Here is an 18106-nt window from a genome sequence, read left to right as displayed (position 1 = left end):
TTCATCTTGTTTCACTTGCTTTAACCCTCCTTCATCTTGTTTCACTCTCTTTAACCCTCCTTCATCTCGTTTCACTCTCTTTACCCTTCCTTCATCTTGTTTCACTCTCTTAACCCTCATTTATCTTGTTTCACTCTCTTTAACCCACATTGATCTTGTTTCTCTCTTTAACCTTGATTCGTATTGATTCACGCTCTTTAACCCTCATTCACCTTGTTACCCTCTCTTTAACCCTCATTCGTCTTGTTTCACTCTCTTTAACCCTCATTCATCTTTTTTCACTTGCTTTAACCCTCCTTCATTTTGTTTAACTCTCTTTAACCCTCTTTAACCCTCCTTCATCTTGTTTCACTTGCTTTAACCCTCCTTCATTGTTTTCCACTCTCTTTAACCCTCCTTCATCTCGTTTCACTCTCTTTACCCCTCCTTCAACTTGTTTCACTCTCTTTAACCCTCATTCATCTTGTTTCACTTGCTTTCACCCTCCTTCATCTCGTTTCACTCTCTTTAACCCTCCTTCATCTCGTTTCACTCTCTTTAACCCTCATTCATCTTGTTTCACTCTCTTTAACTCTCATTCATCTTGTTTCATTCTCTTTAACCCTCATTCATCTTGTTCCACTCTCTTTCACCCTCATTCATCTTGTTTCACTCTCTTTAACCCTCATTCATCTTGTTTCACTCTCTTTAACCCTCCTTCATCTTGTTTCACTCTCTTTAACCCTCCTTCATCTAGTTTCACTCTCATTAACCATCCTTCATCTTGTTTCACTCTCTTTAACCCTCCTTCGTCTTGTTTCACTCTCTTTAACCCACCTTCATCTTGTTTCACTCTCTTTAACCCTCATTCATCTTGTTTCACTTGCTTTAACCCTCCTTCATCTTGTTTCACTCTCTTTAACCCTCCTTCATCTCGTTTCACTCTCTTTACCCTTCCTTCATCTTGTTTCACTCTCATTAACCCTCATTTATCTTGTTTCTCTCCTTAACCTTCATTCGTATTGATTCACGCTCTTTAACCCTCATTCACCTTGTTTCCCTCTCTTTAACCCTCATTCGTCTTGTTTCACTCTCTTTAACCCTCATTCATCTTTTTTCACTTGCTTTAACCCTCCTTCATTTTGTTTCACTCTCTTTAACCCTCTTTAACCCTCCTTCATCTTGTTTCACTCTCTTTAACCCTCCTTCATCTTGTTTCACTCTCATTAACCCTCATTCATCTTGTTTTACTCTCTTTAACCCTCATTCATCATGTTTCACTCTCTGTAACCCTCATTCATCTTGTTTCACTCCGTTTAACACTCATTCATCTTGTTTCACTCTCCTTCACCCTCATTCATCTTGTTTCACTCTCTTTAACCCTTTCATCTCGTTTCACTCTCTTTAACCCTCATTCATCTTGTTTCACTCTCTTTAACCCTCCTTCATCGTGTTTCACTCTCTTTAACCCACATTCATCTTGTTTCACTCTCTTTAACCCTCATTCATCTCGTTTCACACTCTTTACCCCTGCTTCATCTTGTTTCATTCTCATTAACCCTCCTTTATCTCGTTTCACTCTCTTTATCCCTCCTTCATCTTGTTTCACTCTCTTTAACCCTCCTTCATCTAGTTTCACTCTCATTAACCATCCTTCATCTTGTTTCACTCTCTTTAACCCTCCTTCGTCTTGTTTCACTCTCTTTAACCCACCTTCATCTTGTTTCACTCTCTTTAACCCTCATTCATCTTGTTTCACTTGCTTTAACCCTCCTTCATCTTGTTTCACTCTCTTTAACCCTCCTTCATCTCGTTTCACTCTCTTTACCCTTCCTTCATCTTGTTTCACTCTCATTAACCCTCATTTATCTTGTTTCTCTCCTTAACCTTCATTCGTATTGATTCACGCTCTTTAACCCTCATTCACCTTGTTTCCCTCTCTTTAACCCTCATTCGTCTTGTTTCACTCTCTTTAACCCTCATTCATCTTTTTTCACTTGCTTTAACCCTCCTTCATTTTGTTTCACTCTCTTTAACCCTCTTTAACCCTCCTTCATCTTGTTTCACTCTCTTTAACCCTCCTTCATCTTATTTCACTCTCATTAACCCTCATTCATCTTGTTTTACTCTCTTTAACCCTCATTCATCATGTTTCACTCTCTGTAACCCTCATTCATCTTGTTTCACTCCGTTTAACACTCATTCATCTTGTTTCACTCTCCTTCACCCTCATTCATCTTGTTTCACTCTCTTTAACATTTTCATCTCGTTTCACTCTCTTTAACCCTCATTCATCTTGTTTCACTCTCTTTAACCCTCCTTCATCGTGTTTCACTCTCTTTAACCCACATTCATCTTGTTTCACTCTCTTTAACCCTCATTCATCTCGTTTCACACTCTTTACCCCTGCTTCATCTTGTTTCATTCTCATTAACCCTCCTTTATCTCGTTTCACTCTCTTTATCCCTCCTTCATCTTGTTTCACTCTCTTTAACCCTCCTTCATCTCGTTTCACTCTCTATAACCCTCCTTCATCTTGTTTCACTCTCTTTAACCCCACTTCATCTTGTTTCACTCTCTTTAACCCTCATTCATCTTGTTTCACTCTCTTTAACCCTCATTCAACTTGTTTCACTCTCTTTAACCCTCATTCATCTTGTTTCCCTCTCTTTAACCCTCGTTCATCTTGTTTCACTCTCTTTAACCCTCCTTCATCTTGTTTCACTCTCTTTAACCCTCCTTCATCTAGTTTCACTCTCTTTCACCATCCTTCATCTTGTTTCACTCTCTTTAACCCTCATTCATCTTGTTTCACTCTCTTTAACCCTCCTTCATCTAGTTTCACGCTCTTTAACCCTCCTTCATCTCGTTTCACTCTCTTTAACCCTCATTCATCTTGTTTCACTCTCTTTAACCCTCCTTCATCTCGTTTCACACTCTTTACCCCTCCTTCATCTTGTTTCATTCTCATTAACCCTCCTTTATCTAATTTCACTCTCTTTATCCCTCATTCATCTTGTTTCACTCTCTTTAACCCTCCTTCATCTCGTTTCACTCTCTTTAACCCTCCTTCATCTTGTTTCACTCTCTTTAACCCTCATTCATCTTGTTTCATTCTCTTTAACCCTCATTGATCTTGTTCCACTCTCTTTCACCCTCATTCATCTTGTTTCACTCTCTTTAACCCTCATTCATCTTGTTTCACTCTCTTTAACCCTCCTTCATCTTGTTTCACTCTCTTTAACCCTCCTTCATCTAGTTTCACTCTCATTAACCATCCTTCATCTTGTTTCACTCTCTTTAACCCTCCTTCGTCTTGTTTCACTCTCTTTAACCCACCTTCATCTTGTTTCACTCTCTTTAACCCTCATTCATCTTGTTTCACTTGCTTTAACCCTCCTTCATCTTGTTTCACTCTCTTTAACCCTCCTTCATCTCGTTTCACTCTCTTTACCCTTCCTTCATCTTGTTTCACTCTCATTAACCCTCATTTATCTTGTTTCTCTCCTTAACCTTCATTCGTATTGATTCACGCTCTTTAACCCTCATTCATCTTGTTTCCCTCTCTTTAACCCTCGTTCATCTTGTTTCACTCTCTTTAACCCTCCTTCATCTTGTTTCACTCTCTTTAACCCTCCTTCATCTAGTTTCACTCTCTTTCACCATCCTTCATCTTGTTTCACTCTCTTTAACCCTCATTCATCTTGTTTCACTCTCTTTAACCCTCCTTCATCTAGTTTCACGCTCTTTAACCCTCCTTCATCTCGTTTCACTCTCTTTAACCCTCATTCATCTTGTTTCACTCTCTTTAACCCTCCTTCATCTCGTTTCACACTCTTTACCCCTCCTTCATCTTGTTTCATTCTCATTAACCCTCCTTTATCTAATTTCACTCTCTTTATCCCTCATTCATCTTGTTTCACTCTCTTTAACCCTCCTTCATCTCGTTTCACTCTCTTTAACCCTCCTTCATCTTGTTTCACTCTCTTTAACGCCACTTCATCTTGTTTCACTCTCTTTAACCCTCCTTCATCTTGTTTCACTCTCTTTAACCCTCATTCATCTTGTTTCACTCTCTTTAACCCTCATTCATCTTGTTTCATTCTCTTTAACCCTCATTCATCTTGTTCCACTCTCTTTAACCCTCATTCACCTTGTTTCACTCTCTTTAACCCGCCTTCATCTTGTTTCACTCTCTTTAACCCTCATTCATCTTGTTTCACTCTCTTTAACCCTCCTTCATCTTGTTTCACTCTCTTAAACCCTCCTTCATCTTGTTTCACTCTCTTTAACCCTCCTTCATCTAGTTTCACTCTCTTTAACCATCCTTCATCTTGTTTCACTCTCTTTAACCCTCCTTCGTCTTGTTTCACTCTCTTTAACCCGCCTTCATCTTGTTTCACTCTCTTTAACCCCACTTCATCTTGTTTCACTCTCTTTAACCCTCATTCATCTTGTTTCATTCTCTTTAACCCTCATTCATCTTGTTCCACTCTCTTTAACCCTCATTCACCTTGTTTCACTCTCTTTAACCCGCCTTCATCTTGTTTCACTCTCTTTAACCCTCATTCATCTTGTTTCACTCTCTTTAACCCTCCTTCATCTTGTTTCACTCTCTTTAACCCTCCTTCATCTTGTTTCACTCTCTTTAACCCTCCTTCATCTAGTTTCACTCTCTTTAACCCTCCTTCATCTTGTTTCACTCTCTTTAACCCTCCTTCATCTCGTTTCACTCTCTTTACCCTTCCTTCATCTTGTTTCACTCTCATTAACCCTCATTTATCTTGTTTCTCTCTTTAACCTTCATTCGTATTGATTCACTCTCTTTAACCCTCATTCACCTTGTTTCCCTCTCTTTAACCCTCATTCGTCTTGTTTCACTCTCTTTAACCCTCATTCATCTTTTTTCACTTGCTTTAACCCTCCTTCATTTTGTTTAACTCTCTTTAACCCTCTTTAACCCTCCTTCATCTTGTTTCACTTGCTTTAACCCTCCTTCATTGTTTTCCACTCTCTTTAACCCTCCTTCATCTCGTTTCACTCTCTTTACCCCTCCTTCAACTTGTTTCACTCTCTTTAACCCTCATTCATCTTGTTTCACTCTCTTTAACTCTCATTCATCTTGTTTCACTCTCTTTAACCCTCATTCATCTTGTTCCACTCTCTTTCACCCTCATTCTTCTTGTTTCACTCTCTTTAACCCTCCTTCATCTCGTTTCACTCTCTTTACCCTTCCTTCATCTTGTTTCACTCTCATTAACCCTCATTTATCTTGTTTCTCTCCTTAACCTTCATTCGTATTGATTCACGCTCTTTAACCCTCATTCACCTTGTTTCCCTCTCTTTAACCCTCATTCGTCTTGTTTCACTCTCTTTAACCCTCATTCATCTTTTTTCACTTGCTTTAACCCTCCTTCATTTTGTTTCACTCTCTTTAACCCTCTTTAACCCTCCTTCATCTTGTTTCACTCTCTTTAACCCTCCTTCATCTTGTTTCACTCTCATTAACCCTCATTCATCTTGTTTTACTCTCTTTAACCCTCATTCATCATGTTTCACTCTCTGTAACCCTCATTCATCTTGTTTCACTCCGTTTAACACTCATTCATCTTGTTTCACTCTCCTTCACCCTCATTCATCTTGTTTCACTCTCTTTAACCCTTTCATCTCGTTTCACTCTCTTTAACCCTCATTCATCTTGTTTCACTCTCTTTAACCCTCCTTCATCGTGTTTCACTCTCTTTAACCCACATTCATCTTGTTTCACTCTCTTTAACCCTCATTCATCTCGTTTCACACTCTTTACCCCTGCTTCATCTTGTTTCATTCTCATTAACCCTCCTTTATCTCGTTTCACTCTCTTTATCCCTCCTTCATCTTGTTTCACTCTCTTTAACCCTCCTTCATCTCGTTTCACTCTCTATAACCCTCCTTCATCTTGTTTCACTCTCTTTAACCCCACTTCATCTTGTTTCACTCTCTTTAACCCTCATTCATCTTGTTTCACTCTCTTTAACCCTCATTCAACTTGTTTCACTCTCTTTAACCCTCCTTCATCTTGTTTCACTCTCTTTAACCCTCATTCATCTTGTTTCACTCTCTTTTACCCTCATTCATCTTGTTTCATTCTCTTTAACCCTCATTCATCTTGTTCCACTCTCTTTAACCCTCATTCACCTTGTTTCACTCTCTTTAACCCGCCTTCATCTTGTTTCACTCTCTTTAACCCTCATTCATCTTGTTTCCCTCTCTTTAACCCTCCTTCATCTTGTTTCACTCTCTTTAACCCTCCTTCATCTTGTTTCACTCTCTTTAACCCTCCTTCATCTAGTTTCACTCTCTTTCACCATCCTTCATCTTGTTTCACTCTCTTTAACCCTCATTCATCTTGTTTCACTCTCTTTAACCCTCCTTCATCTAGTTTCACGCTCTTTAACCCTCCTTCATCTCGTTTCACTCTCTTTAACCCTCATTCATCTTGTTTCACTCTCTTTAACCCTCCTTCATCTCGTTTCACACTCTTTACCCCTCCTTCATCTTGTTTCATTCTCATTAACCCTCCTTTATCTAATTTCACTCTCTTTATCCCTCATTCATCTTGTTTCACTCTCTTTAACCCTCCTTCATCTCGTTTCACTCTCTTTAACCCTCCTTCATCTTGTTTCACTCTCTTTAACCCTCATTCATCTTGTTTCATTCTCTTTAACCCTCATTGATCTTGTTCCACTCTCTTTCACCCTCATTCATCTTGTTTCACTCTCTTTAACCCTCATTCATCTTGTTTCACTCTCTTTAACCCTCCTTCATCTTGTTTCACTCTCTTTAACCCTCCTTCATCTAGTTTCACTCTCATTAACCATCCTTCATCTTGTTTCACTCTCTTTAACCCTCCTTCGTCTTGTTTCACTCTCTTTAACCCTCATTCATCTTGTTTCACTTGCTTTAACCCTCCTTCATCTTGTTTCACTCTCTTTAACCCTCCTTCATCTCGTTTCACTCTCTTTACCCTTCCTTCATCTTGTTTCACTCTCATTAACCCTCATTTATCTTGTTTCTCTCCTTAACCTTCATTCGTATTGATTCACGCTCTTTAACCCTCATTCATCTTGTTTCCCTCTCTTTAACCCTCGTTCATCTTGTTTCACTCTCTTTAACCCTCCTTCATCTTGTTTCACTCTCTTTAACCCTCCTTCATCTAGTTTCACTCTCTTTCACCATCCTTCATCTTGTTTCACTCTCTTTAACCCTCATTCATCTTGTTTCACTCTCTTTAACCCTCCTTCATCTAGTTTCACGCTCTTTAACCCTCCTTCATCTCGTTTCACTCTCTTTAACCCTCATTCATCTTGTTTCACTCTCTTTAACCCTCCTTCATCTCGTTTCACACTCTTTACCCCTCCTTCATCTTGTTTCATTCTCATTAACCCTCCTTTATCTAATTTCACTCTCTTTATCCCTCATTCATCTTGTTTCACTCTCTTTAACCCTCCTTCATCTCGTTTCACTCTCTTTAACCCTCCTTCATCTTGTTTCACTCTCTTTAACGCCACTTCATCTTGTTTCACTCTCTTTAACCCTCCTTCATCTTGTTTCACTCTCTTTAACCCTCATTCATCTTGTTTCACTCTCTTTAACCCTCATTCATCTTGTTTCATTCTCTTTAACCCTCATTCATCTTGTTCCACTCTCTTTAACCCTCATTCACCTTGTTTCACTCTCTTTAACCCGCCTTCATATTGTTTCACTCTCTTTAACCCTCATTCAATTTGTTTCACTCTCTTTAACCCTCCTTCATCTTGTTTCACTCTCTTAAACCCTCCTTCATCTAGTTTCACTCTCTTTAACCCTCCTTCATCTAGTTTCACTCTCTTTAACCATCCTTCATCTTGTTTCACTCTCTTTAACCTTCCTTCGTCTTGTTTCACTCTCTTTAACCCGCCTTCATCTTGTTTCACTCTCTTTAACCCCACTTCATCTTGTTTCACTCTCTTTAACCCTCATTCATCTTGTTTCATTCTCTTTAACCCTCATTCATCTTGTTCCACTCTCTTTAACCCTCATTCACCTTGTTTCACTCTCTTTAACCCGCCTTCATCTTGTTTCACTCTCTTTAACCCTCATTCATCTTGTTTCACTCTCTTTAACCCTCCTTCATCTTGTTTCACTCTCTTTAACCCTCCTTCATCTTGTTTCACTCTCTTTAACCCTCCTTCATCTAGTTTCACTCTCTTTAACCCTCCTTCATCTTGTTTCACTCTCTTTAACCCTCCTTCATCTCGTTTCACTCTCTTTACCCTTCCTTCATCTTGTTTCACTCTCATTAACCCTCATTTATCTTGTTTCTCTCTTTAACCTTCATTCGTATTGATTCACGCTCTTTAACCCTCATTCACCTTGTTTCCCTCTCTTTAACCCTCATTCGTCTTGTTTCACTCTCTTTAACCCTCATTCATCTTTTTTCACTTGCTTTAACCCTCCTTCATTTTGTTTAACTCTCTTTAACCCTCCTTCATCTTGTTTCACTTGCTTTAACCCTCCTTCATTGTTTTCCACTCTCTTTAACCCTCCTTCATCTCGTTTCACTCTCTTTACCCCTCCTTCAACTTGTTTCACTCTCTTTAACCCTCATTCATCTTGTTTCACTCTCTTTAACTCTCATTCATCTTGTTTCACTCTCTTTAACCCTCATTCATCTTGTTCCACTCTCTTTCACCCTCATTCTTCTTGTTTCACTCTCTTTAACCCTCATTCATCTTGTTTCACTCTCTTTAACCCTCCTTCATCTTGTTTCACTCTCCTTAACCCTCCTTCATCTAGTTTCACTCTCATTAACCATCCTTCATCTTGTTTCACTCTCTTTAACCCTCCTTCGTCTTGTTTCACTCTCTTTAACCCGCCTTCATCTTGTTTCACTCTCTTTAACCCTCATTCATCTTGTTTCACTTGCTTTAAACCTCCTTCATCTTGTTTCACTCTCTTTAACCCTCCTTCATCTCGTTTCACTCTCTTTACCCTTCCTTCATCTTGTTTCACTCTCATTAACCCTCATTTATCTTGTTTCTCTCCTTAACCTTCATTCGTATTGATTCACGCTCTTTAACCCTCATTCACCTTGTTTCCCTCTCTTTAACCCTCATTCGTCTTGTTTCACTCTCTTTAACCCTCATTCATCTTTTTTCACTTGCTTTAACCCTCCTTCATTTTGTTTCACTCTCTTTAACCCTCTTTAACCCTCCTTCATCTTGTTTCACTCTCTTTAACCCTCCTTCATCTTGTTTCACTCTCATTAACCCTCATTCATCTTGTTTCACTCTCTTTAACCCTCATTCATCATGTTTCACTCTCTGTAACCCTCATTCATCTTGTTTCACTCCGTTTAACACTCATTCATCTTGTTTCACTCTCCTTCACCCTCATTCATCTTGTTTCACTCTCTTTAACCCTTTCATCTCGTTTCACTCTCTTTAACCCTCATTCATCTTGTTTCACTCTCTTTAACCCTCCTTCATCGTGTTTCACTCTCTTTAACCCACATTCATCTTGTTTCACTCTCTTTAACCCTCATTCATCTCGTTTCACACTCTTTACCCCTCCTTCATCTTGTTTCATTCTCATTAACCCTCCTTTATCTCGTTTCACTCTCTTTATCCCTCCTTCATCTTGTTTCACTCTCTTTAACCCTCCTTCATCTCGTTTCACTCTCTATAACCCTCCTTCATCTTGTTTCACTCTCTTTAACCCTCATTCATCTTGTTTCACTCTCTTTAACCCTCATTCATCTTGTTTCATTCTCTTTAACCCTCCTTCATCCTGTTTCACTCTCTTTAACCCTCATTCAACTTGTTTCACTCTCTTTAACCCTCCTTCATCTTGTTTCACTCTCTTTAACCCTCATTCATCTTGTTTCACTCTCTTTTACCCTCATTCATCTTGTTTCATTCTCTTTAACCCTCATTCATCTTGTTCCACTCTCTTTAACCCTCATTCATCTTGTTTCACTCTCTTTAACCCGCCTTCATCTTGTTTCACTCTCTTTAACCCTCATTCATCTTGTTTCACTCTCTTTAACCCTCCTTCATCTTGTTTCACTCTCTTTAACCCTCCTTCATCTTGTTTCACTCTCTTTAACCCTCCTTCATCTAGTTTCACTCTCTTTAACCCTCCTTCATCTTGTTTCACTCTCTTTAACCCTCCTTCATCTCGTTTCACTCTCTTTACCCTTCCTTCATCTTGTTTCACTCTCATTAACCCTCATTTATCTTGTTTCTCTCTTTAACCTTCATTCGTATTGATTCACGCTCTTTAACCCTCATTCACCTTGTTTCCCTCTCTTTAACCCTCATTCGTCTTGTTTCACTCTCTTTAACCCTCATTCATCTTTTTTCACTTGCTTTAACCCTCCTTCATTTTGTTTAACTCTCTTTAACCCTCTTTAACCCTCCTTCATCTTGTTTCACTTGCTTTAACCCTCCTTCATTGTTTTCCACTCTCTTTAACCCTCCTTCATCTCGTTTCACTCTCTTTACCCCTCCTTCAACTTGTTTCACTCTCTTTAACCCTCATTCATCTTGTTTCACTTGCTTTAACCCTCCTTCATCTCGTTTCACTCTCTTTAACCCTCCTTCATCTCGTTTCACTCTCTTTAACCCTCATTCATCTTGTTTCACTCTCTTTAACTCTCATTCATCTTGTTTCACTCTCTTTAACCCTCATTCATCTTGTTCCACTCTCTTTCACCCTCATTCATCTTGTTTCACTCTCTTTAACCCTCATTCATCTTGTTTCACTCTCTTTAACCCTCCTTCATCTTGTTTCACTCTCCTTAACCCTCCTTCATCTAGTTTCACTCTCATTAACCATCCTTCATCTTGTTTCACTCTCTTTAACCCTCCTTCGTCTTGTTTCACTCTCTTTAACCCGCCTTCATCTTGTTTCACTCTCTTTAACCCTCATTCATCTTGTTTCACTTGCTTTAAACCTCCTTCATCTTGTTTCACTCTCTTTAACCCTCCTTCATCTCGTTTCACTCTCTTTACCCTTCCTTCATCTTGTTTCACTCTCATTAACCCTCATTTATCTTGTTTCTCTCCTTAACCTTCATTCGTATTGATTCACGCTCTTTAACCCTCATTCACCTTGTTTCCCTCTCTTTAACCCTCATTCGTCTTGTTTCACTCTCTTTAACCCTCATTCATCTTTTTTCACTTGCTTTAACCCTCCTTCATTTTGTTTCACTCTCTTTAACCCTCTTTAACCCTCCTTCATCTTGTTTCACTCTCTTTAACCCTCCTTCATCTTGTTTCACTCTCATTAACCCTCATTCATCTTGTTTCACTCTCTTTAACCCTCATTCATCATGTTTCACTCTCTGTAACCCTCATTCATCTTGTTTCACTCCGTTTAACACTCATTCATCTTGTTTCACTCTCCTTCACCCTCATTCATCTTGTTTCACTCTCTTTAACCCTTTCATCTCGTTTCACTCTCTTTAACCCTCATTCATCTTGTTTCACTCTCTTTAACCCTCCTTCATCGTGTTTCACTCTCTTTAACCCACATTCATCTTGTTTCACTCTCTTTAACCCTCATTCATCTCGTTTCACACTCTTTACCCCTCCTTCATCTTGTTTCATTCTCATTAACCCTCCTTTATCTCGTTTCACTCTCTTTATCCCTCCTTCATCTTGTTTCACTCTCTTTAGCCCTCCTTCGTCTTGTTTCACTCTCTTTAACCCGCCTTCATCTTGTTTCACTCTCTTTAACCCTCATTCATCTTGTTTCACTTGCTTTAAACCTCCTTCATCTTGTTTCACTCTCTTTAACCCTCCTTCATCTCGTTTCACTCTCTTTACCCTTCCTTCATCTTGTTTCACTCTCATTAACCCTCATTTATCTTGTTTCTCTCCTTAACCTTCATTCGTATTGATTCACGCTCTTTAACCCTCATTCACCTTGTTTCCCTCTCTTTAACCCTCATTCGTCTTGTTTCACTCTCTTTAACCCTCATTCATCTTTTTTCACTTGCTTTAACCCTCCTTCATTTTGTTTCACTCTCTTTAACCCTCTTTAACCCTCCTTCATCTTGTTTCACTCTCTTTAACCCTCCTTCATCTTGTTTCACTCTCATTAACCCTCATTCATCTTGTTTCACTCTCTTTAACCCTCATTCATCATGTTTCACTCTCTGTAACCCTCATTCATCTTGTTTCACTCCGTTTAACACTCATTCATCTTGTTTCACTCTCCTTCACCCTCATTCATCTTGTTTCACTCTCTTTAACCCTTTCATCTCGTTTCACTCTCTTTAACCCTCATTCATCTTGTTTCACTCTCTTTAACCCTCCTTCATCGTGTTTCACTCTCTTTAACCCACATTCATCTTGTTTCACTCTCTTTAACCCTCATTCATCTCGTTTCACACTCTTTACCCCTCCTTCATCTTGTTTCATTCTCATTAACCCTCCTTTATCTCGTTTCACTCTCTTTATCCCTCCTTCATCTTGTTTCACTCTCTTTAACCCTCCTTCATCTCGTTTCACTCTCTATAACCCTCATTCATCTTGTTTCACTCTCTTTAACCCTCCTTCATCTTGTTTCACTCTCCTTAACCCTCCTTCATCTAGTTTCACTCTCATTAACCATCCTTCATCTTGTTTCACTCTCTTTAACCCTCCTTCGTCTTGTTTCACTCTCTTTAACCCGCCTTCATCTTGTTTCACTCTCTTTAACCCTCATTCATCTTGTTTCACTTGCTTTAAACCTCCTTCATCTTGTTTCACTCTCTTTAACCCTCCTTCATCTCGTTTCACTCTCTTTACCCTTCCTTCATCTTGTTTCACTCTCATTAACCCTCATTTATCTTGTTTCTCTCCTTAACCTTCATTCGTATTGATTCACGCTCTTTAACCCTCATTCACCTTGTTTCCCTCTCTTTAACCCTCATTCGTCTTGTTTCACTCTCTTTAACCCTCATTCATCTTTTTTCACTTGCTTTAACCCTCCTTCATTTTGTTTCACTCTCTTTAACCCTCTTTAACCCTCCTTCATCTTGTTTCACTCTCTTTAACCCTCCTTCATCTTGTTTCACTCTCATTAACCCTCATTCATCTTGTTTCACTCTCTTTAACCCTCATTCATCATGTTTCACTCTCTGTAACCCTCATTCATCTTGTTTCACTCCGTTTAACACTCATTCATCTTGTTTCACTCTCCTTCACCCTCATTCATCTTGTTTCACTCTCTTTAACCCTTTCATCTCGTTTCACTCTCTTTAACCCTCATTCATCTTGTTTCACTCTCTTTAACCCTCCTTCATCGTGTTTCACTCTCTTTAACCCACATTCATCTTGTTTCACTCTCTTTAACCCTCATTCATCTCGTTTCACACTCTTTACCCCTCCTTCATCTTGTTTCATTCTCATTAACCCTCCTTTATCTCGTTTCACTCTCTTTATCCCTCCTTCATCTTGTTTCACTCTCTTTAACCCTCCTTCATCTCGTTTCACTCTCTATAACCCTCCTTCATCTTGTTTCACTCTCTTTAACCCCACTTCATCTTGTTTCACTCTCTTTAACCCTCATTCATCTTGTTTCACTCTCTTTAACCCTCATTCATCTTGTTTCATTCTCTTTAACCCTCCTTCATCCTGTTTCACTCTCTTTAACCCTCATTCAACTTGTTTCACTCTCTTTAACCCTCCTTCATCTTGTTTCACTCTCTTTAACCCTCATTCATCTTGTTTCACTCTCTTTTACCCTCATTCATCTTGTTTCATTCTCTTTAACCCTCATTCATCTTGTTCCACTCTCTTTAACCCTCATTCATCTTGTTTCACTCTCTTTAACCCGCCTTCATCTTGTTTCACTCTCTTTAACCCTCATTCATCTTGTTTCACTCTCTTTAACCCTCCTTCATCTTGTTTCACTCTCTTTAACCCTCCTTCATCTTGTTTCATTCTCTTTAACCCTCATTCATCTTGTTCCACTCTCTTTAACCCTCATTCATCTTGTTTCACTCTCTTTAACCCGCCTTCATCTTGTTTCACTCTCTTTAACCCTCATTCATCTTGTTTCACTCTCTTTAACCCTCCTTCATCTTGTTTCACTCTCTTTAACCCTCCTTCATCTTGTTTCACTCTCTTTAACCCTCCTTCATCTAGTTTCACTCTCTTTAACCCTCCTTCATCTTGTTTCACTCTCTTTAACCCTCCTTCATCTCGTTTCACTCTCTTTACCCCTCCTTCAACTTGTTTCACTCTCTTTAACCCTCATTCATCTTGTTTCACTTGCTTTAACCCTCCTTCATCTCGTTTCACTCTCTTTAACCCTCCTTCATCTCGTTTCACTCTCTTTAACCCTCATTCATCTTGTTTCACTCTCTTTAACTCTCATTCATCTTGTTTCACTCTCTTTAACCCTCATTCATCTTGTTCCACTCTCTTTCACCCTCATTCATCTTGTTTCACTCTCTTTAACCCTCATTCATCTTGTTTCACTCTCTTTAACCCTCCTTCATCTTGTTTCACTCTCCTTAACCCTCCTTCATCTAGTTTCACTCTCATTAACCATCCTTCATCTTGTTTCACTCTCTTTAACCCTCCTTCGTCTTGTTTCACTCTCTTTAACCCGCCTTCATCTTGTTTCACTCTCTTTAACCCTCATTCATCTTGTTTCACTTGCTTTAAACCTCCTTCATCTTGTTTCACTCTCTTTAACCCTCCTTCATCTCGTTTCACTCTCTTTACCCTTCCTTCATCTTGTTTCACTCTCATTAACCCTCATTTATCTTGTTTCTCTCCTTAACCTTCATTCGTATTGATTCACGCTCTTTAACCCTCATTCACCTTGTTTCCCTCTCTTTAACCCTCATTCGTCTTGTTTCACTCTCTTTAACCCTCATTCATCTTTTTTCACTTGCTTTAACCCTCCTTCATTTTGTTTCACTCTCTTTAACCCTCTTTAACCCTCCTTCATCTTGTTTCACTCTCTTTAACCCTCCTTCATCTTGTTTCACTCTCATTAACCCTCATTCATCTTGTTTCACTCTCTTTAACCCTCATTCATCATGTTTCACTCTCTGTAACCCTCATTCATCTTGTTTCACTCCGTTTAACACTCATTCATCTTGTTTCACTCTCCTTCACCCTCATTCATCTTGTTTCACTCTCTTTAACCCTTTCATCTCGTTTCACTCTCTTTAACCCTCATTCATCTTGTTTCACTCTCTTTAACCCTCCTTCATCGTGTTTCACTCTCTTTAACCCACATTCATCTTGTTTCACTCTCTTTAACCCTCATTCATCTCGTTTCACACTCTTTACCCCTCCTTCATCTTGTTTCATTCTCATTAACCCTCCTTTATCTCGTTTCACTCTCTTTATCCCTCCTTCATCTTGTTTCACTCTCTTTAACCCTCCTTCATCTCGTTTCACTCTCTATAACCCTCCTTCATCTTGTTTCACTCTCTTTAACCCCACTTCATCTTGTTTCACTCTCTTTAACCCTCATTCATCTTGTTTCGCTCTCTTTAACCCTCATTCATCTTGTTTCATTCTCTTTAACCCTCCTTCATCCTGTTTCACTCTCTTTAACCCTCATTCAACTTGTTTCACTCTCTTTAACCCTCATTCATCTTCTTTTACCCTCATTCATCTTGTTTCACTCTCTTTAACCCTCCTTCATCTTGTTTCACTCTCTTTAACCCTCATTCATCTTGTTTCACTCTCTTTAACCCTCATTCATCTTGTTTCATTCTCTTTAACCCTCATTCATCTTGTTCCACTCTCTTTAACCCTCATTCATCTTGTTTCACTCTCTTTAACCCGCCTTCATCTTGTTTCACTCTCTTTAACCCTCATTCATCTTGTTTCACTCTCTTTAACCCACCTTCATCTTGTTTCACTCTCTTTAACCCTCATTCATCTTGTTTCATTTGCTTTAACCCTCCTTCATCTTGTTTCACTCTCTTTAACCCTCCTTCATCTCGTTTCACTCTCTATAACCCTCCTTCATCTTGTTTCACTCTCTTTAACCCCACTTCATCTTGTTTCACTCTCTTTAACGCTCATTCATCTTGTTTCACTCTCTTTAACCCTCATTCATCTTGTTTCATTCTCTTTAACCCTCCTTCATCCTGTTTCACTCTCTTTAACCCTCATTCAACTTGTTTCACTCTCTTTAACCCTCCTTCATCTTGTTTCACTCTCTTTAACCCTCATTCATCTTGTTTCACTCTCTTTTACCCTCATTCATCTTGTTTCATTCTCTTTAACCCTCATTCATCTTGTTCCACTCTCTTTAACCCTCATTCATCTTGTTTCACTCTCTTTAACCCGCCTTCATCTTGTTTCACTCTCTTTAACCCTCATTCATCTTGTTTCACTCTCTTTAACCCTCCTTCATCTTGTTTCACTCTCTTTAACCCTCCTTCATCTTGTTTCACTCTCTTTAACCCTCCTTCATCTAGTTTCACTCTCTTTAACCCTCCTTCATCTTGTTTCACTCTCTTTAACCCTCCTTCATCTCGTTTCACTCTCTTTACCCTTCCTTCATCTTGTTTCACTCTCATTAACCCTCATTTATCTTGTTTCTCTCTTTAACCTTCATTCGTATTGATTCACGCTCTTTAACCCTCATTCACCTTGTTTCCCTCTCTTTAACCCTCATTCGTCTTGTTTCACTCTCTTTAACCCTCATTCATCTTTTTTCACTTGCTTTAACCCTCCTTCATTTTGTTTAACTCTCTTTAACCCTCTTTAACCCTCCTTCATCTTGTTTCACTTGCTTTAACCCTCCTTCATTGTTTTCCACTCTCTTTAACCCTCCTTCATCTCGTTTCACTCTCTTTACCCCTCCTTCAACTTGTTTCACTCTCTTTAACCCTCATTCATCTTGTTTCACTTGCTTTAACCCTCCTTCATCTCGTTTCACTCTCTTTAACCCTCCTTCATCTCGTTTCACTCTCTTTAACCCTCATTCATCTTGTTTCACTCTCTTTAACTCTCATTCATCTTGTTTCACTCTCTTTAACCCTCATTCATCTTGTTCCACTCTCTTTCACCCTCATTCATCTTGTTTCACTCTCTTTAACCCTCATTCATCTTGTTTCACTCTCTTTAACCCTCCTTCATCTTGTTTCACTCTCCTTAACCCTCCTTCATCTAGTTTCACTCTCATTAACCATCCTTCATCTTGTTTCACTCTCTTTAACCCTCCTTCGTCTTGTTTCACTCTCTTTAACCCGCCTTCATCTTGTTTCACTCTCTTTAACCCTCATTCATCTTGTTTCACTTGCTTTAAACCTCCTTCATCTTGTTTCACTCTCTTTAACCCTCCTTCATCTCGTTTCACTCTCTTTACCCTTCCTTCATCTTGTTTCACTCTCATTAACCCTCATTTATCTTGTTTCTCTCCTTAACCTTCATTCGTATTGATTCACGCTCTTTAACCCTCATTCACCTTGTTTCCCTCTCTTTAACCCTCATTCGTCTTGTTTCACTCTCTTTAACCCTCATTCATCTTTTTTCACTTGCTTTAACCCTCCTTCATTTTGTTTCACTCTCTTTAACCCTCTTTAACCCTCCTTCATCTTGTTTCACTCTCTTTAACCCTCCTTCATCTTGTTTCACTCTCATTAACCCTCATTCATCTTGTTTCACTCTCTTTAACCCTCATTCATCATGTTTCACTCTCTGTAACCCTCATTCATCTTGTTTCACTCCGTTTAACACTCATTCATCTTGTTTCACTCTCCTTCACCCTCATTCATCTTGTTTCACTCTCTTTAACCCTTTCATCTCGTTTCCCTCTCTTTAACCCTCATTCATCTTGTTTCACTCTCTTTAACCCTCCTTCATCGTGTTTCACTCTCTTTAACCCACATTCATCTTGTTTCACTCTCTTTAACCCTCATTCATCTCGTTTCACACTCTTTACCCCTCCTTCATCTTGTTTCATTCTCATTAACCCTCCTTTATCTCGTTTCACTCTCTTTATCCCTCCTTCATCTTGTTTCACTCTCTTTAACCCTCCTTCATCTCGTTTCACTCTCTATAACCCTCCTTCATCTTGTTTCACTCTCTTTAACCCCACTTCATCTTGTTTCACTCTCTTTAACCCTCATTCATCT

The sequence above is a fragment of the Scyliorhinus torazame genome, chromosome 10 (genome assembly GCF_047496885.1).
Source record: "Scyliorhinus torazame isolate Kashiwa2021f chromosome 10, sScyTor2.1, whole genome shotgun sequence".
Classification (NCBI taxonomy): domain Eukaryota; kingdom Metazoa; phylum Chordata; class Chondrichthyes; order Carcharhiniformes; family Scyliorhinidae; genus Scyliorhinus; species Scyliorhinus torazame.
The sequence above is the reverse complement of the archived record's forward strand: the minus strand, read 5'-3'. Positions refer to the sequence as shown.